At 36.2% G+C, this 24,708-nt stretch overlaps 78 non-coding genes across 78 annotated transcripts; all 78 read left to right on the top strand.

Moving 5' to 3' along the window:
• The first annotated feature begins 27 nt into the window (after positions 1-27).
• Positions 28-146, top strand: LOC146947970 (5S ribosomal RNA). Its single transcript, XR_015028435.1, has one exon. It is a non-coding gene; the product is annotated as a 5S ribosomal RNA (ribosomal RNA).
• Positions 147-344: 198 nt separating this feature from the next.
• Positions 345-463, top strand: LOC146947969 (5S ribosomal RNA). Its single transcript, XR_015028434.1, has one exon. It is a non-coding gene; the product is annotated as a 5S ribosomal RNA (ribosomal RNA).
• Positions 464-661: 198 nt separating this feature from the next.
• On the top strand, positions 662-780 carry LOC146947968 (5S ribosomal RNA). Its single transcript, XR_015028433.1, has one exon. It is a non-coding gene; the product is annotated as a 5S ribosomal RNA (ribosomal RNA).
• A 200-nt stretch (positions 781-980) lies between these two features.
• On the top strand, positions 981-1,099 carry LOC146947967 (5S ribosomal RNA). Its single transcript, XR_015028432.1, has one exon. It is a non-coding gene; the product is annotated as a 5S ribosomal RNA (ribosomal RNA).
• A 198-nt stretch (positions 1,100-1,297) lies between these two features.
• LOC146947966 (5S ribosomal RNA) lies at positions 1,298-1,416 on the top strand. The gene has a single exon (XR_015029015.1). It is a non-coding gene; the product is annotated as a 5S ribosomal RNA (ribosomal RNA).
• Positions 1,417-1,614: 198 nt separating this feature from the next.
• Positions 1,615-1,733, top strand: LOC146947965 (5S ribosomal RNA). Its single transcript, XR_015028431.1, has one exon. It is a non-coding gene; the product is annotated as a 5S ribosomal RNA (ribosomal RNA).
• Positions 1,734-1,931: 198 nt separating this feature from the next.
• On the top strand, positions 1,932-2,050 carry LOC146947964 (5S ribosomal RNA). The gene has a single exon (XR_015028430.1). It is a non-coding gene; the product is annotated as a 5S ribosomal RNA (ribosomal RNA).
• A 200-nt stretch (positions 2,051-2,250) lies between these two features.
• On the top strand, positions 2,251-2,369 carry LOC146947963 (5S ribosomal RNA). Its single transcript, XR_015028428.1, has one exon. It is a non-coding gene; the product is annotated as a 5S ribosomal RNA (ribosomal RNA).
• A 198-nt stretch (positions 2,370-2,567) lies between these two features.
• Positions 2,568-2,686, top strand: LOC146947962 (5S ribosomal RNA). The gene has a single exon (XR_015029014.1). It is a non-coding gene; the product is annotated as a 5S ribosomal RNA (ribosomal RNA).
• A 198-nt stretch (positions 2,687-2,884) lies between these two features.
• On the top strand, positions 2,885-3,003 carry LOC146947961 (5S ribosomal RNA). Its single transcript, XR_015028427.1, has one exon. It is a non-coding gene; the product is annotated as a 5S ribosomal RNA (ribosomal RNA).
• A 198-nt stretch (positions 3,004-3,201) lies between these two features.
• Positions 3,202-3,320, top strand: LOC146947960 (5S ribosomal RNA). Its single transcript, XR_015028426.1, has one exon. It is a non-coding gene; the product is annotated as a 5S ribosomal RNA (ribosomal RNA).
• Positions 3,321-3,517: 197 nt separating this feature from the next.
• LOC146947959 (5S ribosomal RNA) lies at positions 3,518-3,636 on the top strand. Its single transcript, XR_015029283.1, has one exon. It is a non-coding gene; the product is annotated as a 5S ribosomal RNA (ribosomal RNA).
• Positions 3,637-3,834: 198 nt separating this feature from the next.
• LOC146947958 (5S ribosomal RNA) lies at positions 3,835-3,953 on the top strand. Its single transcript, XR_015028425.1, has one exon. It is a non-coding gene; the product is annotated as a 5S ribosomal RNA (ribosomal RNA).
• A 198-nt stretch (positions 3,954-4,151) lies between these two features.
• On the top strand, positions 4,152-4,270 carry LOC146947957 (5S ribosomal RNA). The gene has a single exon (XR_015028424.1). It is a non-coding gene; the product is annotated as a 5S ribosomal RNA (ribosomal RNA).
• A 198-nt stretch (positions 4,271-4,468) lies between these two features.
• Positions 4,469-4,587, top strand: LOC146947956 (5S ribosomal RNA). Its single transcript, XR_015028423.1, has one exon. It is a non-coding gene; the product is annotated as a 5S ribosomal RNA (ribosomal RNA).
• Positions 4,588-4,785: 198 nt separating this feature from the next.
• LOC146947955 (5S ribosomal RNA) lies at positions 4,786-4,904 on the top strand. Its single transcript, XR_015028422.1, has one exon. It is a non-coding gene; the product is annotated as a 5S ribosomal RNA (ribosomal RNA).
• A 198-nt stretch (positions 4,905-5,102) lies between these two features.
• On the top strand, positions 5,103-5,221 carry LOC146947954 (5S ribosomal RNA). The gene has a single exon (XR_015028421.1). It is a non-coding gene; the product is annotated as a 5S ribosomal RNA (ribosomal RNA).
• A 198-nt stretch (positions 5,222-5,419) lies between these two features.
• LOC146947953 (5S ribosomal RNA) lies at positions 5,420-5,538 on the top strand. The gene has a single exon (XR_015028845.1). It is a non-coding gene; the product is annotated as a 5S ribosomal RNA (ribosomal RNA).
• Positions 5,539-5,735: 197 nt separating this feature from the next.
• On the top strand, positions 5,736-5,854 carry LOC146947952 (5S ribosomal RNA). Its single transcript, XR_015029282.1, has one exon. It is a non-coding gene; the product is annotated as a 5S ribosomal RNA (ribosomal RNA).
• Positions 5,855-6,051: 197 nt separating this feature from the next.
• LOC146947951 (5S ribosomal RNA) lies at positions 6,052-6,170 on the top strand. Its single transcript, XR_015028420.1, has one exon. It is a non-coding gene; the product is annotated as a 5S ribosomal RNA (ribosomal RNA).
• A 198-nt stretch (positions 6,171-6,368) lies between these two features.
• On the top strand, positions 6,369-6,487 carry LOC146947950 (5S ribosomal RNA). Its single transcript, XR_015028419.1, has one exon. It is a non-coding gene; the product is annotated as a 5S ribosomal RNA (ribosomal RNA).
• A 198-nt stretch (positions 6,488-6,685) lies between these two features.
• LOC146947949 (5S ribosomal RNA) lies at positions 6,686-6,804 on the top strand. Its single transcript, XR_015028844.1, has one exon. It is a non-coding gene; the product is annotated as a 5S ribosomal RNA (ribosomal RNA).
• Positions 6,805-7,002: 198 nt separating this feature from the next.
• On the top strand, positions 7,003-7,121 carry LOC146947948 (5S ribosomal RNA). Its single transcript, XR_015028417.1, has one exon. It is a non-coding gene; the product is annotated as a 5S ribosomal RNA (ribosomal RNA).
• Positions 7,122-7,319: 198 nt separating this feature from the next.
• Positions 7,320-7,438, top strand: LOC146947947 (5S ribosomal RNA). Its single transcript, XR_015028843.1, has one exon. It is a non-coding gene; the product is annotated as a 5S ribosomal RNA (ribosomal RNA).
• Positions 7,439-7,638: 200 nt separating this feature from the next.
• On the top strand, positions 7,639-7,757 carry LOC146947946 (5S ribosomal RNA). The gene has a single exon (XR_015029294.1). It is a non-coding gene; the product is annotated as a 5S ribosomal RNA (ribosomal RNA).
• A 198-nt stretch (positions 7,758-7,955) lies between these two features.
• On the top strand, positions 7,956-8,074 carry LOC146947945 (5S ribosomal RNA). Its single transcript, XR_015029013.1, has one exon. It is a non-coding gene; the product is annotated as a 5S ribosomal RNA (ribosomal RNA).
• A 198-nt stretch (positions 8,075-8,272) lies between these two features.
• On the top strand, positions 8,273-8,391 carry LOC146947944 (5S ribosomal RNA). Its single transcript, XR_015028416.1, has one exon. It is a non-coding gene; the product is annotated as a 5S ribosomal RNA (ribosomal RNA).
• Positions 8,392-8,590: 199 nt separating this feature from the next.
• Positions 8,591-8,709, top strand: LOC146947943 (5S ribosomal RNA). The gene has a single exon (XR_015028415.1). It is a non-coding gene; the product is annotated as a 5S ribosomal RNA (ribosomal RNA).
• Positions 8,710-8,907: 198 nt separating this feature from the next.
• Positions 8,908-9,026, top strand: LOC146947942 (5S ribosomal RNA). The gene has a single exon (XR_015028414.1). It is a non-coding gene; the product is annotated as a 5S ribosomal RNA (ribosomal RNA).
• Positions 9,027-9,224: 198 nt separating this feature from the next.
• On the top strand, positions 9,225-9,343 carry LOC146947941 (5S ribosomal RNA). The gene has a single exon (XR_015028413.1). It is a non-coding gene; the product is annotated as a 5S ribosomal RNA (ribosomal RNA).
• A 198-nt stretch (positions 9,344-9,541) lies between these two features.
• Positions 9,542-9,660, top strand: LOC146947940 (5S ribosomal RNA). The gene has a single exon (XR_015028412.1). It is a non-coding gene; the product is annotated as a 5S ribosomal RNA (ribosomal RNA).
• Positions 9,661-9,859: 199 nt separating this feature from the next.
• On the top strand, positions 9,860-9,978 carry LOC146947939 (5S ribosomal RNA). Its single transcript, XR_015028411.1, has one exon. It is a non-coding gene; the product is annotated as a 5S ribosomal RNA (ribosomal RNA).
• A 198-nt stretch (positions 9,979-10,176) lies between these two features.
• LOC146947938 (5S ribosomal RNA) lies at positions 10,177-10,295 on the top strand. The gene has a single exon (XR_015029194.1). It is a non-coding gene; the product is annotated as a 5S ribosomal RNA (ribosomal RNA).
• A 198-nt stretch (positions 10,296-10,493) lies between these two features.
• LOC146947937 (5S ribosomal RNA) lies at positions 10,494-10,612 on the top strand. The gene has a single exon (XR_015029309.1). It is a non-coding gene; the product is annotated as a 5S ribosomal RNA (ribosomal RNA).
• Positions 10,613-10,810: 198 nt separating this feature from the next.
• Positions 10,811-10,929, top strand: LOC146947936 (5S ribosomal RNA). Its single transcript, XR_015029012.1, has one exon. It is a non-coding gene; the product is annotated as a 5S ribosomal RNA (ribosomal RNA).
• A 198-nt stretch (positions 10,930-11,127) lies between these two features.
• On the top strand, positions 11,128-11,246 carry LOC146947935 (5S ribosomal RNA). Its single transcript, XR_015028410.1, has one exon. It is a non-coding gene; the product is annotated as a 5S ribosomal RNA (ribosomal RNA).
• Positions 11,247-11,445: 199 nt separating this feature from the next.
• On the top strand, positions 11,446-11,564 carry LOC146947934 (5S ribosomal RNA). Its single transcript, XR_015028409.1, has one exon. It is a non-coding gene; the product is annotated as a 5S ribosomal RNA (ribosomal RNA).
• A 198-nt stretch (positions 11,565-11,762) lies between these two features.
• On the top strand, positions 11,763-11,881 carry LOC146947933 (5S ribosomal RNA). Its single transcript, XR_015028408.1, has one exon. It is a non-coding gene; the product is annotated as a 5S ribosomal RNA (ribosomal RNA).
• Positions 11,882-12,079: 198 nt separating this feature from the next.
• On the top strand, positions 12,080-12,198 carry LOC146947932 (5S ribosomal RNA). Its single transcript, XR_015028406.1, has one exon. It is a non-coding gene; the product is annotated as a 5S ribosomal RNA (ribosomal RNA).
• A 198-nt stretch (positions 12,199-12,396) lies between these two features.
• LOC146947931 (5S ribosomal RNA) lies at positions 12,397-12,515 on the top strand. Its single transcript, XR_015028405.1, has one exon. It is a non-coding gene; the product is annotated as a 5S ribosomal RNA (ribosomal RNA).
• A 199-nt stretch (positions 12,516-12,714) lies between these two features.
• On the top strand, positions 12,715-12,833 carry LOC146947930 (5S ribosomal RNA). The gene has a single exon (XR_015028404.1). It is a non-coding gene; the product is annotated as a 5S ribosomal RNA (ribosomal RNA).
• A 198-nt stretch (positions 12,834-13,031) lies between these two features.
• LOC146947929 (5S ribosomal RNA) lies at positions 13,032-13,150 on the top strand. The gene has a single exon (XR_015029193.1). It is a non-coding gene; the product is annotated as a 5S ribosomal RNA (ribosomal RNA).
• A 198-nt stretch (positions 13,151-13,348) lies between these two features.
• Positions 13,349-13,467, top strand: LOC146947928 (5S ribosomal RNA). Its single transcript, XR_015028403.1, has one exon. It is a non-coding gene; the product is annotated as a 5S ribosomal RNA (ribosomal RNA).
• A 198-nt stretch (positions 13,468-13,665) lies between these two features.
• LOC146947927 (5S ribosomal RNA) lies at positions 13,666-13,784 on the top strand. The gene has a single exon (XR_015028842.1). It is a non-coding gene; the product is annotated as a 5S ribosomal RNA (ribosomal RNA).
• Positions 13,785-13,982: 198 nt separating this feature from the next.
• On the top strand, positions 13,983-14,101 carry LOC146947926 (5S ribosomal RNA). The gene has a single exon (XR_015028402.1). It is a non-coding gene; the product is annotated as a 5S ribosomal RNA (ribosomal RNA).
• Positions 14,102-14,299: 198 nt separating this feature from the next.
• On the top strand, positions 14,300-14,418 carry LOC146947925 (5S ribosomal RNA). The gene has a single exon (XR_015029047.1). It is a non-coding gene; the product is annotated as a 5S ribosomal RNA (ribosomal RNA).
• A 198-nt stretch (positions 14,419-14,616) lies between these two features.
• LOC146947924 (5S ribosomal RNA) lies at positions 14,617-14,735 on the top strand. Its single transcript, XR_015028840.1, has one exon. It is a non-coding gene; the product is annotated as a 5S ribosomal RNA (ribosomal RNA).
• A 200-nt stretch (positions 14,736-14,935) lies between these two features.
• Positions 14,936-15,054, top strand: LOC146947923 (5S ribosomal RNA). Its single transcript, XR_015028401.1, has one exon. It is a non-coding gene; the product is annotated as a 5S ribosomal RNA (ribosomal RNA).
• A 198-nt stretch (positions 15,055-15,252) lies between these two features.
• Positions 15,253-15,371, top strand: LOC146947922 (5S ribosomal RNA). The gene has a single exon (XR_015029011.1). It is a non-coding gene; the product is annotated as a 5S ribosomal RNA (ribosomal RNA).
• A 198-nt stretch (positions 15,372-15,569) lies between these two features.
• Positions 15,570-15,688, top strand: LOC146947921 (5S ribosomal RNA). The gene has a single exon (XR_015028400.1). It is a non-coding gene; the product is annotated as a 5S ribosomal RNA (ribosomal RNA).
• A 198-nt stretch (positions 15,689-15,886) lies between these two features.
• On the top strand, positions 15,887-16,005 carry LOC146947920 (5S ribosomal RNA). The gene has a single exon (XR_015028399.1). It is a non-coding gene; the product is annotated as a 5S ribosomal RNA (ribosomal RNA).
• Positions 16,006-16,203: 198 nt separating this feature from the next.
• On the top strand, positions 16,204-16,322 carry LOC146947919 (5S ribosomal RNA). The gene has a single exon (XR_015029046.1). It is a non-coding gene; the product is annotated as a 5S ribosomal RNA (ribosomal RNA).
• Positions 16,323-16,521: 199 nt separating this feature from the next.
• On the top strand, positions 16,522-16,640 carry LOC146947918 (5S ribosomal RNA). Its single transcript, XR_015028398.1, has one exon. It is a non-coding gene; the product is annotated as a 5S ribosomal RNA (ribosomal RNA).
• Positions 16,641-16,838: 198 nt separating this feature from the next.
• On the top strand, positions 16,839-16,957 carry LOC146947917 (5S ribosomal RNA). The gene has a single exon (XR_015029010.1). It is a non-coding gene; the product is annotated as a 5S ribosomal RNA (ribosomal RNA).
• A 198-nt stretch (positions 16,958-17,155) lies between these two features.
• LOC146947916 (5S ribosomal RNA) lies at positions 17,156-17,274 on the top strand. Its single transcript, XR_015028397.1, has one exon. It is a non-coding gene; the product is annotated as a 5S ribosomal RNA (ribosomal RNA).
• A 199-nt stretch (positions 17,275-17,473) lies between these two features.
• Positions 17,474-17,592, top strand: LOC146947915 (5S ribosomal RNA). Its single transcript, XR_015028395.1, has one exon. It is a non-coding gene; the product is annotated as a 5S ribosomal RNA (ribosomal RNA).
• Positions 17,593-17,790: 198 nt separating this feature from the next.
• LOC146947914 (5S ribosomal RNA) lies at positions 17,791-17,909 on the top strand. Its single transcript, XR_015028394.1, has one exon. It is a non-coding gene; the product is annotated as a 5S ribosomal RNA (ribosomal RNA).
• A 198-nt stretch (positions 17,910-18,107) lies between these two features.
• On the top strand, positions 18,108-18,226 carry LOC146947913 (5S ribosomal RNA). The gene has a single exon (XR_015028393.1). It is a non-coding gene; the product is annotated as a 5S ribosomal RNA (ribosomal RNA).
• Positions 18,227-18,424: 198 nt separating this feature from the next.
• Positions 18,425-18,543, top strand: LOC146947912 (5S ribosomal RNA). Its single transcript, XR_015028839.1, has one exon. It is a non-coding gene; the product is annotated as a 5S ribosomal RNA (ribosomal RNA).
• A 198-nt stretch (positions 18,544-18,741) lies between these two features.
• LOC146947911 (5S ribosomal RNA) lies at positions 18,742-18,860 on the top strand. Its single transcript, XR_015029045.1, has one exon. It is a non-coding gene; the product is annotated as a 5S ribosomal RNA (ribosomal RNA).
• Positions 18,861-19,058: 198 nt separating this feature from the next.
• On the top strand, positions 19,059-19,177 carry LOC146947910 (5S ribosomal RNA). Its single transcript, XR_015028838.1, has one exon. It is a non-coding gene; the product is annotated as a 5S ribosomal RNA (ribosomal RNA).
• Positions 19,178-19,375: 198 nt separating this feature from the next.
• Positions 19,376-19,494, top strand: LOC146947909 (5S ribosomal RNA). The gene has a single exon (XR_015029009.1). It is a non-coding gene; the product is annotated as a 5S ribosomal RNA (ribosomal RNA).
• A 200-nt stretch (positions 19,495-19,694) lies between these two features.
• Positions 19,695-19,813, top strand: LOC146947908 (5S ribosomal RNA). Its single transcript, XR_015028392.1, has one exon. It is a non-coding gene; the product is annotated as a 5S ribosomal RNA (ribosomal RNA).
• A 198-nt stretch (positions 19,814-20,011) lies between these two features.
• Positions 20,012-20,130, top strand: LOC146947907 (5S ribosomal RNA). Its single transcript, XR_015029007.1, has one exon. It is a non-coding gene; the product is annotated as a 5S ribosomal RNA (ribosomal RNA).
• A 198-nt stretch (positions 20,131-20,328) lies between these two features.
• LOC146947906 (5S ribosomal RNA) lies at positions 20,329-20,447 on the top strand. Its single transcript, XR_015028391.1, has one exon. It is a non-coding gene; the product is annotated as a 5S ribosomal RNA (ribosomal RNA).
• A 199-nt stretch (positions 20,448-20,646) lies between these two features.
• LOC146947905 (5S ribosomal RNA) lies at positions 20,647-20,765 on the top strand. The gene has a single exon (XR_015028390.1). It is a non-coding gene; the product is annotated as a 5S ribosomal RNA (ribosomal RNA).
• Positions 20,766-20,963: 198 nt separating this feature from the next.
• LOC146947904 (5S ribosomal RNA) lies at positions 20,964-21,082 on the top strand. Its single transcript, XR_015028389.1, has one exon. It is a non-coding gene; the product is annotated as a 5S ribosomal RNA (ribosomal RNA).
• Positions 21,083-21,280: 198 nt separating this feature from the next.
• On the top strand, positions 21,281-21,399 carry LOC146947903 (5S ribosomal RNA). Its single transcript, XR_015029006.1, has one exon. It is a non-coding gene; the product is annotated as a 5S ribosomal RNA (ribosomal RNA).
• Positions 21,400-21,597: 198 nt separating this feature from the next.
• LOC146947902 (5S ribosomal RNA) lies at positions 21,598-21,716 on the top strand. Its single transcript, XR_015028388.1, has one exon. It is a non-coding gene; the product is annotated as a 5S ribosomal RNA (ribosomal RNA).
• Positions 21,717-21,915: 199 nt separating this feature from the next.
• Positions 21,916-22,034, top strand: LOC146947901 (5S ribosomal RNA). The gene has a single exon (XR_015028387.1). It is a non-coding gene; the product is annotated as a 5S ribosomal RNA (ribosomal RNA).
• Positions 22,035-22,234: 200 nt separating this feature from the next.
• On the top strand, positions 22,235-22,353 carry LOC146947900 (5S ribosomal RNA). The gene has a single exon (XR_015028977.1). It is a non-coding gene; the product is annotated as a 5S ribosomal RNA (ribosomal RNA).
• Positions 22,354-22,551: 198 nt separating this feature from the next.
• On the top strand, positions 22,552-22,670 carry LOC146947899 (5S ribosomal RNA). Its single transcript, XR_015028386.1, has one exon. It is a non-coding gene; the product is annotated as a 5S ribosomal RNA (ribosomal RNA).
• Positions 22,671-22,868: 198 nt separating this feature from the next.
• On the top strand, positions 22,869-22,987 carry LOC146947898 (5S ribosomal RNA). The gene has a single exon (XR_015028384.1). It is a non-coding gene; the product is annotated as a 5S ribosomal RNA (ribosomal RNA).
• A 198-nt stretch (positions 22,988-23,185) lies between these two features.
• Positions 23,186-23,304, top strand: LOC146947897 (5S ribosomal RNA). Its single transcript, XR_015028837.1, has one exon. It is a non-coding gene; the product is annotated as a 5S ribosomal RNA (ribosomal RNA).
• A 200-nt stretch (positions 23,305-23,504) lies between these two features.
• LOC146947896 (5S ribosomal RNA) lies at positions 23,505-23,623 on the top strand. Its single transcript, XR_015028976.1, has one exon. It is a non-coding gene; the product is annotated as a 5S ribosomal RNA (ribosomal RNA).
• Positions 23,624-23,821: 198 nt separating this feature from the next.
• On the top strand, positions 23,822-23,940 carry LOC146947895 (5S ribosomal RNA). Its single transcript, XR_015028383.1, has one exon. It is a non-coding gene; the product is annotated as a 5S ribosomal RNA (ribosomal RNA).
• A 198-nt stretch (positions 23,941-24,138) lies between these two features.
• LOC146947894 (5S ribosomal RNA) lies at positions 24,139-24,257 on the top strand. The gene has a single exon (XR_015028382.1). It is a non-coding gene; the product is annotated as a 5S ribosomal RNA (ribosomal RNA).
• Positions 24,258-24,455: 198 nt separating this feature from the next.
• Positions 24,456-24,574, top strand: LOC146947893 (5S ribosomal RNA). Its single transcript, XR_015028836.1, has one exon. It is a non-coding gene; the product is annotated as a 5S ribosomal RNA (ribosomal RNA).
• The last annotated feature ends 134 nt before the right edge of the window (positions 24,575-24,708 follow it).

Genomic DNA, 24,708 nt, shown 5'->3' with positions numbered 1-24,708 from the left:
TATATACAATTACAACGCTTTACTTTCAGGTGCGATCATACCAGCACTAATGCACCGGATCCCATCAGAACTCCGCAGTTAAGCGTGCTTGGGCGAGAGTAGTACTAGGATGGGTGACCTCCTGGGAAGTCCTTGTGTTGCACCTCTTTTTGCCAAAATTTCGTGTTCTTTTTGTTAATTAGCGTAATTTTACGTCGTTTTTGAAAATTAAACTTCGATTGTATTTCATTTTTTTTCGTTAATTAACGCAACCTAAAACTCTATTCGTTAATTAACGTAATTTGACGTCTTTTTTGAAAAATAAACTTAGAAATGCATATATACAATTACAACGCTTTACTTTCAGGTGCGATCATACCAGCACTAATGCACCGGATCCCATCAGAACTCCGCAGTTAAGCGTGCTTGGGCGAGAGTAGTACTAGGATGGGTGACCTCCTGGGAAGTCCTTGTGTTGCACCTCTTTTTGCCAAAATTTCGTGTTCTTTTTGTTAATTAGCGTAATTTTACGTCGTTTTTGAAAATTAAACTTCGATTGTATTTCATTTTTTTTCGTTAATTAACGCAACCTAAAACTCTATTCGTTAATTAACGTAATTTGACGTCTTTTTTGAAAAATAAACTTAGAAATGCATATATACAATTACAACGCTTTACTTTCAGGTGCGATCATACCAGCACTAATGCACCGGATCCCATCAGAACTCCGCAGTTAAGCGTGCTTGGGCGAGAGTAGTACTAGGATGGGTGACCTCCTGGGAAGTCCTTGTGTTGCACCTCTTTTTGCCAAAATTTCGTGTTCTTTTTGTTAATTAGCGTAATTTTACGTCGTTTTTGAAAATTAAACTTCGATTGTATTTCATTTTTTTTCGTTAATTAACGCAACCTAAAACTCTATTCGTTAATTAACGTAATTTGACGTCTTTTTTGAAAAATAAACTTAGAAATGCATATATATACAATTACAACGCTTTACTTTCAGGTGCGATCATACCAGCACTAATGCACCGGATCCCATCAGAACTCCGCAGTTAAGCGTGCTTGGGCGAGAGTAGTACTAGGATGGGTGACCTCCTGGGAAGTCCTTGTGTTGCACCTCTTTTTGCCAAAATTTCGTGTTCTTTTTGTTAATTAGCGTAATTTTACGTCGTTTTTGAAAATTAAACTTCGATTGTATTTCATTTTTTTTCGTTAATTAACGCAACCTAAAACTCTATTCGTTAATTAACGTAATTTGACGTCTTTTTTGAAAAATAAACTTAGAAATGCATATATACAATTACAACGCTTTACTTTCAGGTGCGATCATACCAGCTCTAATGCACCGGATCCCATCAGAACTCCGCAGTTAAGCGTGCTTGGGCGAGAGTAGTACTAGGATGGGTGACCTCCTGGGAAGTCCTTGTGTTGCACCTCTTTTTGCCAAAATTTCGTGTTCTTTTTGTTAATTAGCGTAATTTTACGTCGTTTTTGAAAATTAAACTTCGATTGTATTTCATTTTTTTTCGTTAATTAACGCAACCTAAAACTCTATTCGTTAATTAACGTAATTTGACGTCTTTTTTGAAAAATAAACTTAGAAATGCATATATACAATTACAACGCTTTACTTTCAGGTGCGATCATACCAGCACTAATGCACCGGATCCCATCAGAACTCCGCAGTTAAGCGTGCTTGGGCGAGAGTAGTACTAGGATGGGTGACCTCCTGGGAAGTCCTTGTGTTGCACCTCTTTTTGCCAAAATTTCGTGTTCTTTTTGTTAATTAGCGTAATTTTACGTCGTTTTTGAAAATTAAACTTCGATTGTATTTCATTTTTTTTCGTTAATTAACGCAACCTAAAACTCTATTCGTTAATTAACGTAATTTGACGTCTTTTTTGAAAAATAAACTTAGAAATGCATATATACAATTACAACGCTTTACTTTCAGGTGCGATCATACCAGCACTAATGCACCGGATCCCATCAGAACTCCGCAGTTAAGCGTGCTTGGGCGAGAGTAGTACTAGGATGGGTGACCTCCTGGGAAGTCCTTGTGTTGCACCTCTTTTTGCCAAAATTTCGTGTTCTTTTTGTTAATTAGCGTAATTTTACGTCGTTTTTGAAAATTAAACTTCGATTGTATTTCATTTTTTTTCGTTAATTAACGCAACCTAAAACTCTATTCGTTAATTAACGTAATTTGACGTCTTTTTTGAAAAATAAACTTAGAAATGCATATATAAACAATTACAACGCTTTACTTTCAGGTGCGATCATACCAGCACTAATGCACCGGATCCCATCAGAACTCCGCAGTTAAGCGTGCTTGGGCGAGAGTAGTACTAGGATGGGTGACCTCCTGGGAAGTCCTTGTGTTGCACCTCTTTTTGCCAAAATTTCGTGTTCTTTTTGTTAATTAGCGTAATTTTACGTCGTTTTTGAAAATTAAACTTCGATTGTATTTCATTTTTTTTCGTTAATTAACGCAACCTAAAACTCTATTCGTTAATTAACGTAATTTGACGTCTTTTTTGAAAAATAAACTTAGAAATGCATATATACAATTACAACGCTTTACTTTCAGGTGCGATCATACCAGCTCTAATGCACCGGATCCCATCAGAACTCCGCAGTTAAGCGTGCTTGGGCGAGAGTAGTACTAGGATGGGTGACCTCCTGGGAAGTCCTTGTGTTGCACCTCTTTTTGCCAAAATTTCGTGTTCTTTTTGTTAATTAGCGTAATTTTACGTCGTTTTTGAAAATTAAACTTCGATTGTATTTCATTTTTTTTCGTTAATTAACGCAACCTAAAACTCTATTCGTTAATTAACGTAATTTGACGTCTTTTTTGAAAAATAAACTTAGAAATGCATATATACAATTACAACGCTTTACTTTCAGGTGCGATCATACCAGCACTAATGCACCGGATCCCATCAGAACTCCGCAGTTAAGCGTGCTTGGGCGAGAGTAGTACTAGGATGGGTGACCTCCTGGGAAGTCCTTGTGTTGCACCTCTTTTTGCCAAAATTTCGTGTTCTTTTTGTTAATTAGCGTAATTTTACGTCGTTTTTGAAAATTAAACTTCGATTGTATTTCATTTTTTTTCGTTAATTAACGCAAACTAAAACTCTATTCGTTAATTAACGTAATTTGACGTCTTTTTTGAAAAATAAACTTAGAAATGCATATATACAATTACAACGCTTTACTTTCAGGTGCGATCATACCAGCACTAATGCACCGGATCCCATCAGAACTCCGCAGTTAAGCGTGCTTGGGCGAGAGTAGTACTAGGATGGGTGACCTCCTGGGAAGTCCTTGTGTTGCACCTCTTTTTGCCAAAATTTCGTGTTCTTTTTGTTAATTAGCGTAATTTTACGTCGTTTTTGAAAATTAAACTTCGATTGTATTTCATTTTTTTTCGTTAATTAACGCAACCTAAAACTCTATTCGTTAATTAACGTAATTTGACGTCTTTTTTGAAAAATAAACTTAGAAATGCATATATACAATTACAACGCTTTACTTTCAGTGCGATCATACCAGCACTAATGCACCGGATCCCATCAGAACTCCGCAGTTAAGCGTGCTTGGGCGAGAGTAGTACTAGGATGGGTGACCTCCTGGGAAGTCCTTGTGTTGCACCTCTTTTTGCCAAAATTTCGTGTTCTTTTTGTTAATTAGCGTAATTTTACGTCGTTTTTGAAAATTAAACTTCGATTGTATTTCATTTTTTTTCGTTAATTAACGCAACCTAAAACTCTATTCGTTAATTAACGTAATTTGACGTCTTTTTTGAAAAATAAACTTAGAAATGCATATATACAATTACAACGCTTTACTTTCAGGTGCGATCATACCAGCACTAATGCACCGGATCCCATCAGAACTCCGCAGTTAAGCGTGCTTGGGCGAGAGTAGTACTAGGATGGGTGACCTCCTGGGAAGTCCTTGTGTTGCACCTCTTTTTGCCAAAATTTCGTGTTCTTTTTGTTAATTAGCGTAATTTTACGTCGTTTTTGAAAATTAAACTTCGATTGTATTTCATTTTTTTTCGTTAATTAACGCAACCTAAAACTCTATTCGTTAATTAACGTAATTTGACGTCTTTTTTGAAAAATAAACTTAGAAATGCATATATACAATTACAACGCTTTACTTTCAGGTGCGATCATACCAGCACTAATGCACCGGATCCCATCAGAACTCCGCAGTTAAGCGTGCTTGGGCGAGAGTAGTACTAGGATGGGTGACCTCCTGGGAAGTCCTTGTGTTGCACCTCTTTTTGCCAAAATTTCGTGTTCTTTTTGTTAATTAGCGTAATTTTACGTCGTTTTTGAAAATTAAACTTCGATTGTATTTCATTTTTTTTCGTTAATTAACGCAACCTAAAACTCTATTCGTTAATTAACGTAATTTGACGTCTTTTTTGAAAAATAAACTTAGAAATGCATATATACAATTACAACGCTTTACTTTCAGGTGCGATCATACCAGCACTAATGCACCGGATCCCATCAGAACTCCGCAGTTAAGCGTGCTTGGGCGAGAGTAGTACTAGGATGGGTGACCTCCTGGGAAGTCCTTGTGTTGCACCTCTTTTTGCCAAAATTTCGTGTTCTTTTTGTTAATTAGCGTAATTTTACGTCGTTTTTGAAAATTAAACTTCGATTGTATTTCATTTTTTTTCGTTAATTAACGCAACCTAAAACTCTATTCGTTAATTAACGTAATTTGACGTCTTTTTTGAAAAATAAACTTAGAAATGCATATATACAATTACAACGCTTTACTTTCAGGTGCGATCATACCAGCACTAATGCACCGGATCCCATCAGAACTCCGCAGTTAAGCGTGCTTGGGCGAGAGTAGTACTAGGATGGGTGACCTCCTGGGAAGTCCTTGTGTTGCACCTCTTTTTGCCAAAATTTCGTGTTCTTTTTGTTAATTAGCGTAATTTTACGTCGTTTTTGAAAATTAAACTTCGATTGTATTTCATTTTTTTTCGTTAATTAACGCAACCTAAAACTCTATTCTTTAATTAACGTAATTTGACGTCTTTTTTGAAAAATAAACTTAGAAATGCATATATACAATTACAACGCTTTACTTTCAGGTGCGATCATACCAGCACTAATGCACCGGATCCCATCAGAACTCCGCAGTTAAGCGTGCTTGGGCGAGAGTAGTACTAGGATGGGTGACCTCCTGGGAAGTCCTTGTGTTGCACCTCTTTTTGCCAAAATTTCGTGTTCTTTTTGTTAATTAGCGTAATTTTACGTCGTTTTTGAAAATTAAACTTCGATTGTATTTCATTTTTTTTCGTTAATTAACGCAACCTAAAACTCTATTCGTTAATTAACGTAATTTGACGTCTTTTTTGAAAAATAAACTTAGAAATGCATATATACAATTACAACGCTTTACTTTCAGGTGCGATCATACCAGCACTAATGCACCGGATCCCATCAGAACTCCGTAGTTAAGCGTGCTTGGGCGAGAGTAGTACTAGGATGGGTGACCTCCTGGGAAGTCCTTGTGTTGCACCTCTTTTTGCCAAAATTTCGTGTTCTTTTTGTTAATTAGCGTAATTTTACGTCGTTTTTGAAAATTAAACTTCGATTGTATTTCTTTTTTTTTCGTTAATTAACGCAACCTAAAACTCTATTCGTTAATTAACGTAATTTGACGTCTTTTTTGAAAAATAAACTTAGAAATGCATATATACAATTACAACGCTTTACTTTCAGTGCGATCATACCAGCACTAATGCACCGGATCCCATCAGAACTCCGCAGTTAAGCGTGCTTGGGCGAGAGTAGTACTAGGATGGGTGACCTCCTGGGAAGTCCTTGTGTTGCACCTCTTTTTGCCAAAATTTCGTGTTCTTTTTGTTAATTAGCGTAATTTTACGTCGTTTTTGAAAATTAAACTTCGATTGTATTTCATTTTTTTCGTTAATTAACGCAACCTAAAACTCTATTCGTTAATTAACGTAATTTGACGTCTTTTTTGAAAAATAAACTTAGAAATGCATATATACAATTACAACGCTTTACTTTCAGGTGCGATCATACCAGCACTAATGCACCGGATCCCATCAGAACTCCGCAGTTAAGCGTGCTTGGGCGAGAGTAGTACTAGGATGGGTGACCTCCTGGGAAGTCCTTGTGTTGCACCTCTTTTTGCCAAAATTTCGTGTTCTTTTTGTTAATTAGCGTAATTTTACGTCGTTTTTGAAAATTAAACTTCGATTGTATTTCATTTTTTTTCGTTAATTAACGCAACCTAAAACTCTATTCGTTAATTAACGTAATTTGACGTCTTTTTTGAAAAATAAACTTAGAAATGCATATATACAATTACAACGCTTTACTTTCAGGTGCGATCATACCAGCACTAATGCACCGGATCCCATCAGAACTCCGCAGTTAAGCGTGCTTGGGCGAGAGTAGTACTAGGATGGGTGACCTCCTGGGAAGTCCTTGTGTTGCACCTCTTTTTGCCAAAATTTCGTGTTCTTTTTGTTAATTAGCGTAATTTTACGTCGTTTTTGAAAATTAAACTTCGATTGTATTTCATTTTTTTTCGTTAATTAACGCAACCTAAAACTCTATTCGTTAATTAACGTAATTTGACGTCTTTTTTGAAAAATAAACTTAGAAATGCATATATACAATTACAACGCTTTACTTTCAGGTGCGATCATACCAGCACTAATGCACCGGATCCCATCAGAACTCCGTAGTTAAGCGTGCTTGGGCGAGAGTAGTACTAGGATGGGTGACCTCCTGGGAAGTCCTTGTGTTGCACCTCTTTTTGCCAAAATTTCGTGTTCTTTTTGTTAATTAGCGTAATTTTACGTCGTTTTTGAAAATTAAACTTCGATTGTATTTCATTTTTTTTCGTTAATTAACGCAACCTAAAACTCTATTCGTTAATTAACGTAATTTGACGTCTTTTTTGAAAAATAAACTTAGAAATGCATATATACAATTACAACGCTTTACTTTCAGGTGCGATCATACCAGCACTAATGCACCGGATCCCATCAGAACTCCGCAGTTAAGCGTGCTTGGGCGAGAGTAGTACTAGGATGGGTGACCTCCTGGGAAGTCCTTGTGTTGCACCTCTTTTTGCCAAAATTTCGTGTTCTTTTTGTTAATTAGCGTAATTTTACGTCGTTTTTGAAAATTAAACTTCGATTGTATTTCATTTTTTTTCGTTAATTAACGCAACCTAAAACTCTATTCGTTAATTAACGTAATTTGACGTCTTTTTTGAAAAATAAACTTAGAAATGCATATATACAATTACAACGCTTTACTTTCAGGTGCGATCATACCAGCACTAATGCACCGGATCCCATCAGAACTCCGTAGTTAAGCGTGCTTGGGCGAGAGTAGTACTAGGATGGGTGACCTCCTGGGAAGTCCTTGTGTTGCACCTCTTTTTGCCAAAATTTCGTGTTCTTTTTGTTAATTAGCGTAATTTTACGTCGTTTTTGAAAATTAAACTTCGATTGTATTTCATTTTTTTTCGTTAATTAACGCAACCTAAAACTCTATTCGTTAATTAACGTAATTTGACGTCTTTTTTGAAAAATAAACTTAGAAATGCATATATATACAATTACAACGCTTTACTTTCAGGTGCGATCATACCAGCACTAATGCACCGGATCCCATCAGAACTCCGCAGTTAAGCGTGCTTGGGCGAGAGTAGTACTAGGATGCGTGACCTCCTGGGAAGTCCTTGTGTTGCACCTCTTTTTGCCAAAATTTCGTGTTCTTTTTGTTAATTAGCGTAATTTTACGTCGTTTTTGAAAATTAAACTTCGATTGTATTTCATTTTTTTTCGTTAATTAACGCAACCTAAAACTCTATTCGTTAATTAACGTAATTTGACGTCTTTTTTGAAAAATAAACTTAGAAATGCATATATACAATTACAACGCTTTACTTTCAGGTGCGATCATACCAGCTCTAATGCACCGGATCCCATCAGAACTCCGCAGTTAAGCGTGCTTGGGCGAGAGTAGTACTAGGATGGGTGACCTCCTGGGAAGTCCTTGTGTTGCACCTCTTTTTGCCAAAATTTTGTGTTCTTTTTGTTAATTAGCGTAATTTTACGTCGTTTTTGAAAATTAAACTTCGATTGTATTTCATTTTTTTTCGTTAATTAACGCAACCTAAAACTCTATTCGTTAATTAACGTAATTTGACGTCTTTTTTGAAAAATAAACTTAGAAATGCATATATACAATTACAACGCTTTACTTTCAGGTGCGATCATACCAGCACTAATGCACCGGATCCCATCAGAACTCCGCAGTTAAGCGTGCTTGGGCGAGAGTAGTACTAGGATGGGTGACCTCCTGGGAAGTCCTTGTGTTGCACCTCTTTTTGCCAAAATTTCGTGTTCTTTTTGTTAATTAGCGTAATTTTACGTCGTTTTTGAAAATTAAACTTCGATTGTATTTCATTTTTTTCGTTAATTAACGCAACCTAAAACTCTATTCGTTAATTAACGTAATTTGACGTCTTTTTTGAAAAATAAACTTAGAAATGCATATATATACAATTACAACGCTTTACTTTCAGGTGCGATCATACCAGCACTAATGCACCGGATCCCATCAGAACTCCGCAGTTAAGCGTGCTTGGGCGAGAGTAGTACTAGGATGGGTGACCTCCTGGGAAGTCCTTGTGTTGCACCTCTTTTTGCCAAAATTTCGTGTTCTTTTTGTTAATTAGCGTAATTTTACGTCGTTTTTGAAAATTAAACTTCGATTGTATTTCATTTTTTTTCGTTAATTAACGCAACCTAAAACTCTATTCGTTAATTAACGTAATTTGACGTCTTTTTTGAAAAATAAACTTAGAAATGCATATATACAATTACAACGCTTTACTTTCAGGTGCGATCATACCAGCACTAATGCACCGGATCCCATCAGAACTCCGCAGTTAAGCGTGCTTGGGCGAGAGTAGTACTAGGATGGGTGACCTCCTGGGAAGTCCTTGTGTTGCACCTCTTTTTGCCAAAATTTCGTGTTCTTTTTGTTAATTAGCGTAATTTTACGTCGTTTTTGAAAATTAAACTTCGATTGTATTTCATTTTTTTTCGTTAATTAACGCAACCTAAAACTCTATTCGTTAATTAACGTAATTTGACGTCTTTTTTGAAAAATAAACTTAGAAATGCATATATACAATTACAACGCTTTACTTTCAGGTGCGATCATACCAGCACTAATGCACCGGATCCCATCAGAACTCCGCAGTTAAGCGTGCTTGGGCGAGAGTAGTACTAGGATGGGTGACCTCCTGGGAAGTCCTTGTGTTGCACCTCTTTTTGCCAAAATTTCGTGTTCTTTTTGTTAATTAGCGTAATTTTACGTCGTTTTTGAAAATTAAACTTCGATTGTATTTCATTTTTTTTCGTTAATTAACGCAACCTAAAACTCTATTCGTTAATTAACGTAATTTGACGTCTTTTTTGAAAAATAAACTTAGAAATGCATATATACAATTACAACGCTTTACTTTCAGGTGCGATCATACCAGCACTAATGCACCGGATCCCATCAGAACTCCGCAGTTAAGCGTGCTTGGGCGAGAGTAGTACTAGGATGGGTGACCTCCTGGGAAGTCCTTGTGTTGCACCTCTTTTTGCCAAAATTTCGTGTTCTTTTTGTTAATTAGCGTAATTTTACGTCGTTTTTGAAAATTAAACTTCGATTGTATTTCATTTTTTTTTCGTTAATTAACGCAACCTAAAACTCTATTCGTTAATTAACGTAATTTGACGTCTTTTTTGAAAAATAAACTTAGAAATGCATATATACAATTACAACGCTTTACTTTCAGGTGCGATCATACCAGCACTAATGCACCGGATCCCATCAGAACTCCGCAGTTAAGCGTGCTTGGGCGAGAGTAGTACTAGGATGGGTGACCTCCTGGGAAGTCCTTGTGTTGCACCTCTTTTTGCCAAAATTTCGTGTTCTTTTTGTTAATTAGCGTAATTTTACGTCGTTTCTGAAAATTAAACTTCGATTGTATTTCATTTTTTTTCGTTAATTAACGCAACCTAAAACTCTATTCGTTAATTAACGTAATTTGACGTCTTTTTTGAAAAATAAACTTGGAAATGCATATATACAATTACAACGCTTTACTTTCAGGTGCGATCATACCAGCACTTATGCACCGGATCCCATCAGAACTTCGCAGTTAAGCGTGCTTGGGCGAGAGTAGTACTAGGATGGGTGACCTCCTGGGAAGTCCTTGTGTTGCACCTCTTTTTGCCAAAATTTCGTGTTCTTTTTGTTAATTAGCGTAATTTTACGTCGTTTTTGAAAATTAAACTTCGATTGTATTTCATTTTTTTTCGTTAATTAACGCAACCTAAAACTCTATTCGTTAATTAACGTAATTTGACGTCTTTTTTGAAAAATAAACTTAGAAATGCATATATACAATTACAACGCTTTACTTTCAGGTGCGATCATACCAGCACTAATGCACCGGATCCCATCAGAACTCCGTAGTTAAGCGTGCTTGGGCGAGAGTAGTACTAGGATGCGTGACCTCCTGGGAAGTCCTTGTGTTGCACCTCTTTTTGCCAAAATTTCGTGTTCTTTTTGTTAATTAGCGTAATTTTACGTCGTTTTTGAAAATTAAACTTCGATTGTATTTCATTTTTTTTCGTTAATTAACGCAACCTAAAACTCTATTCGTTAATTAACGTAATTTGACGTCTTTTTTGAAAAATAAACTTAGAAATGCATATATACAATTACAACGCTTTACTTTCAGGTGCGATCATACCAGCTCTAATGCACCGGATCCCATCAGAACTCCGCAGTTAAGCGTGCTTGGGCGAGAGTAGTACTAGGATGGGTGACCTCCTGGGAAGTCCTTGTGTTGCACCTCTTTTTGCCAAAATTTTGTGTTCTTTTTGTTAATTAGCGTAATTTTACGTCGTTTTTGAAAATTAAACTTCGATTGTATTTCATTTTTTTTCGTTAATTAACGCAACCTAAAACTCTATTCGTTAATTAACGTAATTTGACGTCTTTTTTGAAAAATAAACTTAGAAATGCATATATACAATTACAACGCTTTACTTTCAGGTGCGATCATACCAGCACTAATGCACCGGATCCCATCAGAACTCCGCAGTTAAGCGTGCTTGGGCGAGAGTAGTACTAGGATGGGTGACCTCCTGGGAAGTCCTTGTGTTGCACCTCTTTTTGCCAAAATTTCGTGTTCTTTTTGTTAATTAGCGTAATTTTACGTCGTTTTTGAAAATTAAACTTCGATTGTATTTCATTTTTTTCGTTAATTAACGCAACCTAAAACTCTATTCGTTAATTAACGTAATTTGACGTCTTTTTTGAAAAATAAACTTAGAAATGCATATATATACAATTACAACGCTTTACTTTCAGGTGCGATCATACCAGCACTAATGCACCGGATCCCATCAGAACTCCGCAGTTAAGCGTGCTTGGGCGAGAGTAGTACTAGGATGGGTGACCTCCTGGGAAGTCCTTGTGTTGCACCTCTTTTTGCCAAAATTTCGTGTTCTTTTTGTTAATTAGCGTAATTTTACGTCGTTTTTGAAAATTAAACTTCGATTGTATTTCATTTTTTTTCGTTAATTAACGCAACCTAAAACTCTATTCGTTAATTAACGTAATTTGACGTCTTTTTTGAAAAATAAACTTAGAAATGCATATATACAATTACAACGCTTTACTTTCAGGTGCGATCATACCAGCACTAATGCACCGGATCCCATCAGAACTCCGCAGTTAAGCGTGCTTGGGCGAGAGTAGTACTAGGATGGGTGACCTCCTGGGAAGTCCTTGTGTTGCACCTCTTTTTGCCAAAATTTCGTGTTCTTTTTGTTAATTAGCGTAATTTTACGTCGTTTTTGAAAATTAAACTTCGATTGTATTTCATTTTTTTTCGTTAATTAACGCAACCTAAAACTCTATTCGTTAATTAACGTAATTTGACGTCTTTTTTGAAAAATAAACTTAGAAATGCATATATACAATTACAACGCTTTACTTTCAGGTGCGATCATACCAGCACTAATGCACCGGATCCCATCAGAACTCCGCAGTTAAGCGTGCTTGGGCGAGAGTAGTACTAGGATGGGTGACCTCCTGGGAAGTCCTTGTGTTGCACCTCTTTTTGCCAAAATTTCGTGTTCTTTTTGTTAATTAGCGTAATTTTACGTCGTTTTTGAAAATTAAACTTCGATTGTATTTCATTTTTTTTCGTTAATTAACGCAACCTAAAACTCTATTCGTTAATTAACGTAATTTGACGTCTTTTTTGAAAAATAAACTTAGAAATGCATATATACAATTACAACGCTTTACTTTCAGGTGCGATCATACCAGCACTAATGCACCGGATCCCATCAGAACTCCGCAGTTAAGCGTGCTTGGGCGAGAGTAGTACTAGGATGGGTGACCTCCTGGGAAGTCCTTGTGTTGCACCTCTTTTTGCCAAAATTTCGTGTTCTTTTTGTTAATTAGCGTAATTTTACGTCGTTTTTGAAAATTAAACTTCGATTGTATTTCATTTTTTTTTCGTTAATTAACGCAACCTAAAACTCTATTCGTTAATTAACGTAATTTGACGTCTTTTTTGAAAAATAAACTTAGAAATGCATATATACAATTACAACGCTTTACTTTCAGGTGCGATCATACCAGCACTAATGCACCGGATCCCATCAGAACTCCGCAGTTAAGCGTGCTTGGGCGAGAGTAGTACTAGGATGGGTGACCTCCTGGGAAGTCCTTGTGTTGCACCTCTTTTTGCCAAAATTTCGTGTTCTTTTTGTTAATTAGCGTAATTTTACGTCGTTTCTGAAAATTAAACTTCGATTGTATTTCATTTTTTTTCGTTAATTAACGCAACCTAAAACTCTATTCGTTAATTAACGTAATTTGACGTCTTTTTTGAAAAATAAACTTGGAAATGCATATATACAATTACAACGCTTTACTTTCAGGTGCGATCATACCAGCACTTATGCACCGGATCCCATCAGAACTTCGCAGTTAAGCGTGCTTGGGCGAGAGTAGTACTAGGATGGGTGACCTCCTGGGAAGTCCTTGTGTTGCACCTCTTTTTGCCAAAATTTCGTGTTCTTTTTGTTAATTAGCGTAATTTTACGTCGTTTTTGAAAATTAAACTTCGATTGTATTTCATTTTTTTTCGTTAATTAACGCAACCTAAAACTCTATTCGTTAATTAACGTAATTTGACGTCTTTTTTGAAAAATAAACTTAGAAATGCATATATACAATTACAACGCTTTACTTTCAGGTGCGATCATACCAGCACTAATGCACCGGATCCCATCAGAACTCCGCAGTTAAGCGTGCTTGGGCGAGAGTAGTACTAGGATGGGTGACCTCCTGGGAAGTCCTTGTGTTGCACCTCTTTTTGCCAAAATTTCGTGTTCTTTTTGTTAATTAGCGTAATTTTACGTCGTTTTTGAAAATTAAACTTCGATTGTATTTCATTTTTTTTCGTTAATTAACGCAACCTAAAACTCTATTCGTTAATTAACGTAATTTGACGTCTTTTTTGAAAAATAAACTTAGAAATGCATATATACAATTACAACGCTTTACTTTCAGGTGCGATCATACCAGCACTAATGCACCGGATCCCATCAGAACTCCGTAGTTAAGCGTGCTTGGGCGAGAGTAGTACTAGGATGGGTGACCTCCTGGGAAGTCCTTGTGTTGCACCTCTTTTTGCCAAAATTTCGTGTTCTTTTTGTTAATTAGCGTAATTTTACGTCGTTTTTGAAAATTAAACTTCGATTGTATTTCATTTTTTTTCGTTAATTAACGCAACCTAAAACTCTATTCGTTAATTAACGTAATTTGACGTCTTTTTTGAAAAATAAACTTAGAAATGCATATATACAATTACAACGCTTTACTTTCAGGTGCGATCATACCAGCACTAATGCACCGGATCCCATCAGAACTCCGCAGTTAAGCGTGCTTGGGCGAGAGTAGTACTAGGATGGGTGACCTCCTGGGAAGTCCTTGTGTTGCACCTCTTTTTGCCAAAATTTCGTGTTCTTTTTGTTAATTAGCGTAATTTTACGTCGTTTTTGAAAATTAAACTTCGATTGTATTTCATTTTTTTTCGTTAATTAACGCAACCTAAAACTCTATTCGTTAATTAACGTAATTTGACGTCTTTTTTGAAAAATAAACTTAGAAATGCATATATACAATTACAACGCTTTACTTTCAGGTGCGATCATACCAGCACTAATGCACCGGATTCCATCAGAACTCCGCAGTTAAGCGTGCTTGGGCGAGAGTAGTACTAGGATGGGTGACCTCCTGGGAAGTCCTTGTGTTGCACCTCTTTTTGCCAAAATTTCGTGTTCTTTTTGTTAATTAGCGTAATTTTACGTCGTTTTTGAAAATTAAACTTCGATTGTATTTCATTTTTTTTCGTTAATTAACGCAACCTAAAACTCTATTCGTTAATTAACGTAATTTGACGTCTTTTTTGAAAAATAAACTTAGAAATGCATATATACAATTACAACGCTTTACTTTCAGGTGCGATCATACCAGCACTAATGCACCGGATCCCATCAGAACTCCGTAGTTAAGCGTGCTTGGGCGAGAGTAGTACTAGGATGGGTGACCTCCTGGGAAGTCCTTGTGTTGCACCTCTTTTTGCCAAAATTTCGTGTTCTTTTTGTTAATTAGCGTAATTTTACGTCGTTTTTGAAAATTAAACTTCGATTGTATTTCATTTTTTTTCGTTAATTAACGCAACCTAAAACTCTATTCGTTAATTAACGTAATTTGACGTCTTTTTTGAAAAATAAACTTAGAAATGCATATATATACAATTACAACGCTTTACTTTCAGGTGCGATCATACCAGCACTAATGCACCGGATCCCATCAGAACTCCGCAGTTAAGCGTGCTTGGGCGAGAGTAGTACTAGGATGGGTGACCTCCTGGGAAGTCCTTGTGTTGCACCTCTTTTTGCCAAAATTTCGTGTTCTTTTTGTTAATTAGCGTAATTTTACGTCGTTTTTGAAAATTAAACTTCGATTGTATTTCATTTTTTTTCGTTAATTAACGCAACCTAAAACTCTATTCGTTAATTAACGTAATTTGACGTCTTTTTTGAAAAATAAACTTAGAAATGCATATATACAATTACAACGCTTTACTTTCAGGTGCGATCATACCAGCTCTAATGCACCGGATCCCATCAGAACTCCGCAGTTAAGCGTGCTTGGGCGAGAGTAGTACTAGGATGGGTGACCTCCTGGGAAGTCCTTGTGTTGCACCTCTTTTTGCCAAAATTTTGTGTTCTTTTTGTTAATTAGCGTAATTTTACGTCGTTTTTGAAAATTAAACTTCGATTGTATTTCATTTTTTTTCGTTAATTAACGCAACCTAAAACTCTATTCGTTAATTAACGTAATTTGACGTCTTTTTTGAAAAATAAACTTAGAAATGCATATATACAATTACAACGCTTTACTTTCAGGTGCGATCATACCAGCACTAATGCACCGGATCCCATCAGAACTCCGCAGTTAAGCGTGCTTGGGCGAGAGTAGTACTAGGATGGGTGACCTCCTGGGAAGTCCTTGTGTTGCACCTCTTTTTGCCAAAATTTCGTGTTCTTTTTGTTAATTAGCGTAATTTTACGTCGTTTTTGAAAATTAAACTTCGATTGTATTTCATTTTTTTTCGTTAATTAACGCAACCTAAAACTCTATTCGTTAATTAACGTAATTTGACGTCTTTTTTGAAAAATAAACTTAGAAATGCATATATACAATTACAACGCTTTACTTTCAGGTGCGATCATACCAGCACTAATGCACCGGATCCCATCAGAACTCCGCAGTTAAGCGTGCTTGGGCGAGAGTAGTACTAGGATGGGTGACCTCCTGGGAAGTCCTTGTGTTGCACCTCTTTTTGCCAAAATTTCGTGTTCTTTTTGTTAATTAGCGTAATTTTACGTCGTTTTTGAAAATTAAACTTCGATTGTATTTCATTTTTTTTCGTTAATTAACGCAACCTAAAACTCTATTCGTTAATTAACGTAATTTGACGTCTTTTTTGAAAAATAAACTTAGAAATGCATATATACAATTACAACGCTTTACTTTCAGGTGCGATCATACCAGCACTAATGCACCGGATTCCATCAGAACTCCGCAGTTAAGCGTGCTTGGGCGAGAGTAGTACTAGGATGGGTGACCTCCTGGGAAGTCCTTGTGTTGCACCTCTTTTTGCCAAAATTTCGTGTTCTTTTTGTTAATTAGCGTAATTTTACGTCGTTTTTGAAAATTAAACTTCGATTGTATTTCATTTTTTTCGTTAATTAACGCAACCTAAAACTCTATTCGTTAATTAACGTAATTTGACGTCTTTTTTGAAAAATAAACTTAGAAATGCATATATATACAATTACAACGCTTTACTTTCAGGTGCGATCATACCAGCACTAATGCACCGGATCCCATCAGAACTCCGCAGTTAAGCGTGCTTGGGCGAGAGTAGTACTAGGATGGGTGACCTCCTGGGAAGTCCTTGTGTTGCACCTCTTTTTGCCAAAATTTCGTGTTCTTTTTGTTAATTAGCGTAATTTTACGTCGTTTTTGAAAATTAAACTTCGATTGTATTTCATTTTTTTTCGTTAATTAACGCAACCTAAAACTCTATTCGTTAATTAACGTAATTTGACGTCTTTTTTGAAAAATAAACTTAGAAATGCATATATACAATTACAACGCTTTACTTTCAGGTGCGATCATACCAGCTCTAATGCACCGGATCCCATCAGAACTCCGCAGTTAAGCGTGCTTGGGCGAGAGTAGTACTAGGATGGGTGACCTCCTGGGAAGTCCTTGTGTTGCACCTCTTTTTGCCAAAATTTTGTGTTCTTTTTGTTAATTAGCGTAATTTTACGTCGTTTTTGAAAATTAAACTTCGATTGTATTTCATTTTTTTTCGTTAATTAACGCAACCTAAAACTCTATTCGTTAATTAACGTAATTTGACGTCTTTTTTGAAAAATAAACTTAGAAATGCATATATACAATTACAACGCTTTACTTTCAGGTGCGATCATACCAGCACTAATGCACCGGATCCCATCAGAACTCCGCAGTTAAGCGTGCTTGGGCGAGAGTAGTACTAGGATGGGTGACCTCCTGGGAAGTCCTTGTGTTGCACCTCTTTTTGCCAAAATTTCGTGTTCTTTTTGTTAATTAGCGTAATTTTACGTCGTTTTTGAAAATTAAACTTCGATTGTATTTCATTTTTTTCGTTAATTAACGCAACCTAAAACTCTATTCGTTAATTAACGTAATTTGACGTCTTTTTTGAAAAATAAACTTAGAAATGCATATATATACAATTACAACGCTTTACTTTCAGGTGCGATCATACCAGCACTAATGCACCGGATCCCATCAGAACTCCGCAGTTAAGCGTGCTTGGGCGAGAGTAGTACTAGGATGGGTGACCTCCTGGGAAGTCCTTGTGTTGCACCTCTTTTTGCCAAAATTTCGTGTTCTTTTTGTTAATTAGCGTAATTTTACGTCGTTTTTGAAAATTAAACTTCGATTGTATTTCATTTTTTTTCGTTAATTAACGCAACCTAAAACTCTATTCGTTAATTAACGTAATTTGACGTCTTTTTTGAAAAATAAACTTAGAAATGCATATATACAATTACAACGCTTTACTTTCAGGTGCGATCATACCAGCACTAATGCACCGGATCCCATCAGAACTCCGCAGTTAAGCGTGCTTGGGCGAGAGTAGTACTAGGATGGGTGACCTCCTGGGAAGTCCTTGTGTTGCACCTCTTTTTGCCAAAATTTCGTGTTCTTTTTGTTAATTAGCGTAATTTTACGTCGTTTTTGAAAATTAAACTTCGATTGTATTTCATTTTTTTTCGTTAATTAACGCAACCTAAAACTCTATTCGTTAATTAACGTAATTTGACGTCTTTTTTGAAAAATAAACTTAGAAATGCATATATACAATTACAACGCTTTACTTTCAGGTGCGATCATACCAGCACTAATGCACCGGATCCCATCAGAACTCCGCAGTTAAGCGTGCTTGGGCGAGAGTAGTACTAGGATGGGTGACCTCCTGGGAAGTCCTTGTGTTGCACCTCTTTTTGCCAAAATTTCGTGTTCTTTTTGTTAATTAGCGTAATTTTACGTCGTTTTTGAAAATTAAACTTCGATTGTATTTCATTTTTTTTCGTTAATTAACGCAACCTAAAACTCTATTCGTTAATTAACGTAATTTGACGTCTTTTTTGAAAAATAAACTTAGAAATGCATATATACAATTACAACGCTTTACTTTCAGGTGCGATCATACCAGCACTAATGCACCGGATCCCATCAGAACTCCGTAGTTAAGCGTGCTTGGGCGAGAGTAGTACTAGGATGGGTGACCTCCTGGGAAGTCCTTGTGTTGCACCTCTTTTTGCCAAAATTTCGTGTTCTTTTTGTTAATTAGCGTAATTTTACGTCGTTTTTGAAAATTAAACTTCGATTGTATTTCATTTTTTTTCGTTAATTAACGCAACCTAAAACTCTATTCGTTAATTAACGTAATTTGACGTCTTTTTTGAAAAATAAACTTAGAAATGCATATATACAATTACAACGCTTTACTTTCAGGTGCGATCATACCAGCACTAATGCACCGGATTCCATCAGAACTCCGCAGTTAAGCGTGCTTGGGCGAGAGTAGTACTAGGATGGGTGACCTCCTGGGAAGTCCTTGTGTTGCACCTCTTTTTGCCAAAATTTCGTGTTCTTTTTGTTAATTAGCGTAATTTTACGTCGTTTTTGAAAATTAAACTTCGATTGTATTTCATTTTTTTTCGTTAATTAACGCAACCTAAAACTCTATTCGTTAATTAACGTAATTTGACGTCTTTTTTGAAAAATAAACTTAGAAATGCATATATACAATTACAACGCTTTACTTTCAGGTGCGATCATACCAGCACTAATGCACCGGATCCCATCAGAACTCCGTAGTTAAGCGTGCTTGGGCGAGAGTAGTACTAGGATGGGTGACCTCCTGGGAAGTCCTTGTGTTGCACCTCTTTTTGCCAAAATTTCGTGTTCTTTTTGTTAATTAGCGTAATTTTACGTCGTTTTTGAAAATTAAACTTCGATTGTATTTCATTTTTTTTCGTTAATTAACGCAACCTAAAACTCTATTCGTTAATTAACGTAATTTGACGTCTTTTTTGAAAAATAAACTTAGAAATGCATATATACAATTACAACGCTTTACTTTCAGGTGCGATCATACCAGCTCTAATGCACCGGATCCCATCAGAACTCCGCAGTTAAGCGTGCTTGGGCGAGAGTAGTACTAGGATGGGTGACCTCCTGGGAAGTCCTTGTGTTGCACCTCTTTTTGCCAAAATTTCGTGTTCTTTTTGTTAATTAGCGTAATTTTACGTCGTTTTTGAAAATTAAACTTCGATTGTATTTCATTTTTTTTCGTTAATTAACGCAACCTAAAACTCTATTCGTTAATTAACGTAATTTGACGTCTTTTTTGAAAAATAAACTTAGAAATGCATATATATACAATTACAACGCTTTACTTTCAGGTGCGATCATACCAGCACTAATGCACCGGATCCCATCAGAACTCCGCAGTTAAGCGTGCTTGGGCGAGAGTAGTACTAGGATGGGTGACCTCCTGGGAAGTCCTTGTGTTGCACCTCTTTTTGCCAAAATTTCGTGTTCTTTTTGTTAATTAGCGTAATTTTACGTCGTTTTTGAAAATTAAACTTCGATTGTATTTCATTTTTTTTCGTTAATTAACGCAACCTAAAACTCTATTCGTTAATTAACGTAATTTGACGTCTTTTTTGAAAAATAAACTTAGAAATGCATATATACAATTACAACGCTTTACTTTCAGGTGCGATCATACCAGCTCTAATGCACCGGATCCCATCAGAACTCCGCAGTTAAGCGTGCTTGGGCGAGAGTAGTACTAGGATGGGTGACCTCCTGGGAAGTCCTTGTGTTGCACCTCTTTTTGCCAAAATTTCGTGTTCTTTTTGTTAATTAGCGTAATTTTACGTCGTTTTTGAAAATTAAACTTCGATTGTATTTCATTTTTTTTCGTTAATTAACGCAACCTAAAACTCTATTCGTTAATTAACGTAATTTGACGTCTTTTTTGAAAAATAAACTTAGAAATGCATATATACAATTACAACGCTTTACTTTCAGGTGCGATCATACCAGCACTAATGCACCGGATCCCATCAGAACTCCGCAGTTAAGCGTGCTTGGGCGAGAGTAGTACTAGGATGGGTGACCTCCTGGGAAGTCCTTGTGTTGCACCTCTTTTTGCCAAAATTTCGTGTTCTTTTTGTTAATTAGCGTAATTTTACGTCGTTTTTGAAAATTAAACTTCGATTGTATTTCATTTTTTTCGTTAATTAACGCAACCTAAAACTCTATTCGTTAATTAACGTAATTTGACGTCTTTTTTGAAAAATAAACTTAGAAATGCATATATATACAATTACAACGCTTTACTTTCAGGTGCGATCATACCAGCACTAATGCACCGGATCCCATCAGAACTCCGCAGTTAAGCGTGCTTGGGCGAGAGTAGTACTAGGATGGGTGACCTCCTGGGAAGTCCTTGTGTTGCACCTCTTTTTGCCAAAATTTCGTGTTCTTTTTGTTAATTAGCGTAATTTTACGTCGTTTTTGAAAATTAAACTTCGATTGTATTTCATTTTTTTTCGTTAATTAACGCAACCTAAAACTCTATTCGTTAATTAACGTAATTTGACGTCTTTTTTGAAAAATAAACTTAGAAATGCATATATACAATTACAACGCTTTACTTTCAGGTGCGATCATACCAGCACTAATGCACCGGATCCCATCAGAACTCCGCAGTTAAGCGTGCTTGGGCGAGAGTAGTACTAGGATGGGTGACCTCCTGGGAAGTCCTTGTGTTGCACCTCTTTTTGCCAAAATTTCGTGTTCTTTTTGTTAATTAGCGTAATTTTACGTCGTTTTTGAAAATTAAACTTCGATTGTATTTCATTTTTTTTCGTTAATTAACGCAACCTAAAACTCTATTCGTTAATTAACGTAATTTGACGTCTTTTTTGAAAAATAAACTTAGAAATGCATATATACAATTACAACGCTTTACTTTCAGGTGCGATCATACCAGCTCTAATGCACCGGATCCCATCAGAACTCCGCAGTTAAGCGTGCTTGGGCGAGAGTAGTACTAGGATGGGTGACCTCCTGGGAAGTCCTTGTGTTGCACCTCTTTTTGCCAAAATTTCGTGTTCTTTTTGTTAATTAGCGTAATTTTACGTCGTTTTTGAAAATTAAACTTCGATTGTATTTCATTTTTTTTCGTTAATTAACGCAACCTAAAACTCTATTCGTTAATTAACGTAATTTGACGTCTTTTTTGAAAAATAAACTTAGAAATGCATATATACAATTACAACGCTTTACTTTCAGGTGCGATCATACCAGCACTAATGCACCGGATCCCATCAGAACTCCGCAGTTAAGCGTGCTTGGGCGAGAGTAGTACTAGGATGGGTGACCTCCTGGGAAGTCCTTGTGTTGCACCTCTTTTTGCCAAAATTTCGTGTTCTTTTTGTTAATTAGCGTAATTTTACGTCGTTTTTGAAAATTAAACTTCGATTGTATTTCATTTTTTTCGTTAATTAACGCAACCTAAAACTCTATTCGTTAATTAACGTAATTTGACGTCTTTTTTGAAAAATAAACTTAGAAATGCATATATATACAATTACAACGCTTTACTTTCAGGTGCGATCATACCAGCACTAATGCACCGGATCCCATCAGAACTCCGCAGTTAAGCGTGCTTGGGCGAGAGTAGTACTAGGATGGGTGACCTCCTGGGAAGTCCTTGTGTTGCACCTCTTTTTGCCAAAATTTCGTGTTCTTTTTGTTAATTAGCGTAATTTTACGTCGTTTTTGAAAATTAAACTTCGATTGTATTTCATTTTTTTTCGTTAATTAACGCAACCTAAAACTCTATTCGTTAATTAACGTAATTTGACGTCTTTTTTGAAAAATAAACTTAGAAATGCATATATATACAATTACAACGCTTTACTTTCAGGTGCGATCATACCAGCACTAATGCACCGGATCACATCAGAACTCCGCAGTTAAGCGTGCTTGGGCGAGAGTAGTACTAGGATGGGTGACCTCCTGGGAAGTCCTTGTGTTGCACCTCTTTTTGCCAAAATTTCGTGTTCTTTTTGTTAATTAGCGTAATTTTACGTCGTTTTTGAAAATTAAACTTCGATTGTATTTCATTTTTTTTCGTTAATTAACGCAACCTAAAACTCTATTCGTTAATTAACGTAATTTGACGTCTTTTTTGAAAAATAAACTTAGAAATGCATATATACAATTACAACGCTTTACTTTCAGGTGCGATCATACCAGCACTAATGCACCGGATCCCATCAGAACTCCGCAGTTAAGCGTGCTTGGGCGAGAGTAGTACTAGGATGGGTGACCTCCTGGGAAGTCCTTGTGTTGCACCTCTTTTTGCCAAAATTTCGTGTTCTTTTTGTTAATTAGCGTAATTTTACGTCGTTTTTGAAAATTAAACTTCGATTGTATTTCATTTTTTTTCGTTAATTAACGCAACCTAAAACTCTATTCGTTAATTAACGTAATTTGACGTCTTTTTTGAAAAATAAACTTAGAAATGCATATATACAATTACAACGCTTTACTTTCAGGTGCGATCATACCAGCACTAATGCACCGGATCCCATCAGAACTCCGCAGTTAAGCGTGCTTGGGCGAGAGTAGTACTAGGATGGGTGACCTCCTGGGAAGTCCTTGTGTTGCACCTCTTTTTGCCAAAATTTCGTGTTCTTTTTGTTAATTAGCGTAATTTTACGTCGTTTTTGAAAATTAAACTTCGATTGTATTTCATTTTTTTTCGTTAATTAACGCAACCTAAAACTCTATTCGTTAATTAACGTAATTTGACGTCTTTTTTGAAAAATAAACTTAGAAATGCATATATACAATTACAACGCTTTACTTTCAGGTGCGATCATACCAGCACTAATGCACCGGATCCCATCAGAACTCCGTAGTTAAGCGTGCTTGGGCGAGAGTAGTACTAGGATGGGTGACCTCCTGGGAAGTCCTTGTGTTGCACCTCTTTTTGCCAAAATTTCGTGTTCTTTTTGTTAATTAGCGTAATTTTACGTCGTTTTTGAAAATTAAACTTCGATTGTATTTCATTTTTTTTCGTTAATTAACGCAACCTAAAACTCTATTCGTTAATTAACGTAATTTGACGTCTTTTTTGAAAAATAAACTTAGAAATGCATATATATACAATTACAACGCTTTACTTTCAGGTGCGATCATACCAGCACTAATGCACCGGATCACATCAGAACTCCGCAGTTAAGCGTGCTTGGGCGAGAGTAGTACTAGGATGGGTGACCTCCTGGGAAGTCCTTGTGTTGCACCTCTTTTTGCCAAAATTTCGTGTTCTTTTTGTTAATTAGCGTAATTTTACGTCGTTTTTGAAAATTAAACTTCGATTGTATTTCATTTTTTTTCGTTAATTAACGCAACCTAAAACTCTATTCGTTAATTAACGTAATTTGACGTCTTTTTTGAAAAATAAACTTAGAAATGCATATATACAATTACAACGCTTTACTTTCAGGTGCGATCATACCAGCACTAATGCACCGGATCCCATCAGAACTCCGCAGTTAAGCGTGCTTGGGCGAGAGTAGTACTAGGATGGGTGACCTCCTGGGAAGTCCTTGTGTTGCACCTCTTTTTGCCAAAATTTCGTGTTCTTTTTGTTAATTAGCGTAATTTTACGTCGTTTTTGAAAATTAAACTTCGATTGTATTTCATTTTTTTTCGTTAATTAACGCAACCTAAAACTCTATTCGTTAATTAACGTAATTTGACGTCTTTTTTGAAAAATAAACTTAGAAATGCATATATACAATTACAACGCTTTACTTTCAGGTGCGATCATACCAGCACTAATGCACCGGATCCCATCAGAACTCCGCAGTTAAGCGTGCTTGGGCGAGAGTAGTACTAGGATGGGTGACCTCCTGGGAAGTCCTTGTGTTGCACCTCTTTTTGCCAAAATTTCGTGTTCTTTTTGTTAATTAGCGTAATTTTACGTCGTTTTTGAAAATTAAACTTCGATTGTATTTCATTTTTTTTCGTTAATTAACGCAACCTAAAACTCTATTCGTTAATTAACGTAATTTGACGTCTTTTTTGAAAAATAAACTTAGAAATGCATATATACAATTACAACGCTTTACTTTCAGGTGCGATCATACCAGCACTAATGCACCGGATCCCATCAGAACTCCGTAGTTAAGCGTGCTTGGGCGAGAGTAGTACTAGGATGGGTGACCTCCTGGGAAGTCCTTGTGTTGCACCTCTTTTTACCAAAATTTCGTGTTCTTTTTGTTAATTAGCGTAATTTTACGTCGTTTTTGAAAATTAAACTTCGATTGTATTTCATTTTTTTTCGTTAATTAACGCAACCTAAAACTCTATTCGTTAATTAACGTAA

The sequence above is a fragment of the Medicago sativa genome, chromosome 2, assembly GCF_051527215.1.
Source record: "Medicago sativa cultivar Bolivia chromosome 2, Bolivia_mono, whole genome shotgun sequence".
In the NCBI taxonomy this organism is placed as follows: Eukaryota; Viridiplantae; Streptophyta; class Magnoliopsida; order Fabales; family Fabaceae; genus Medicago; species Medicago sativa.
This window is presented reverse-complemented; position numbering and strand designations above follow the sequence as displayed.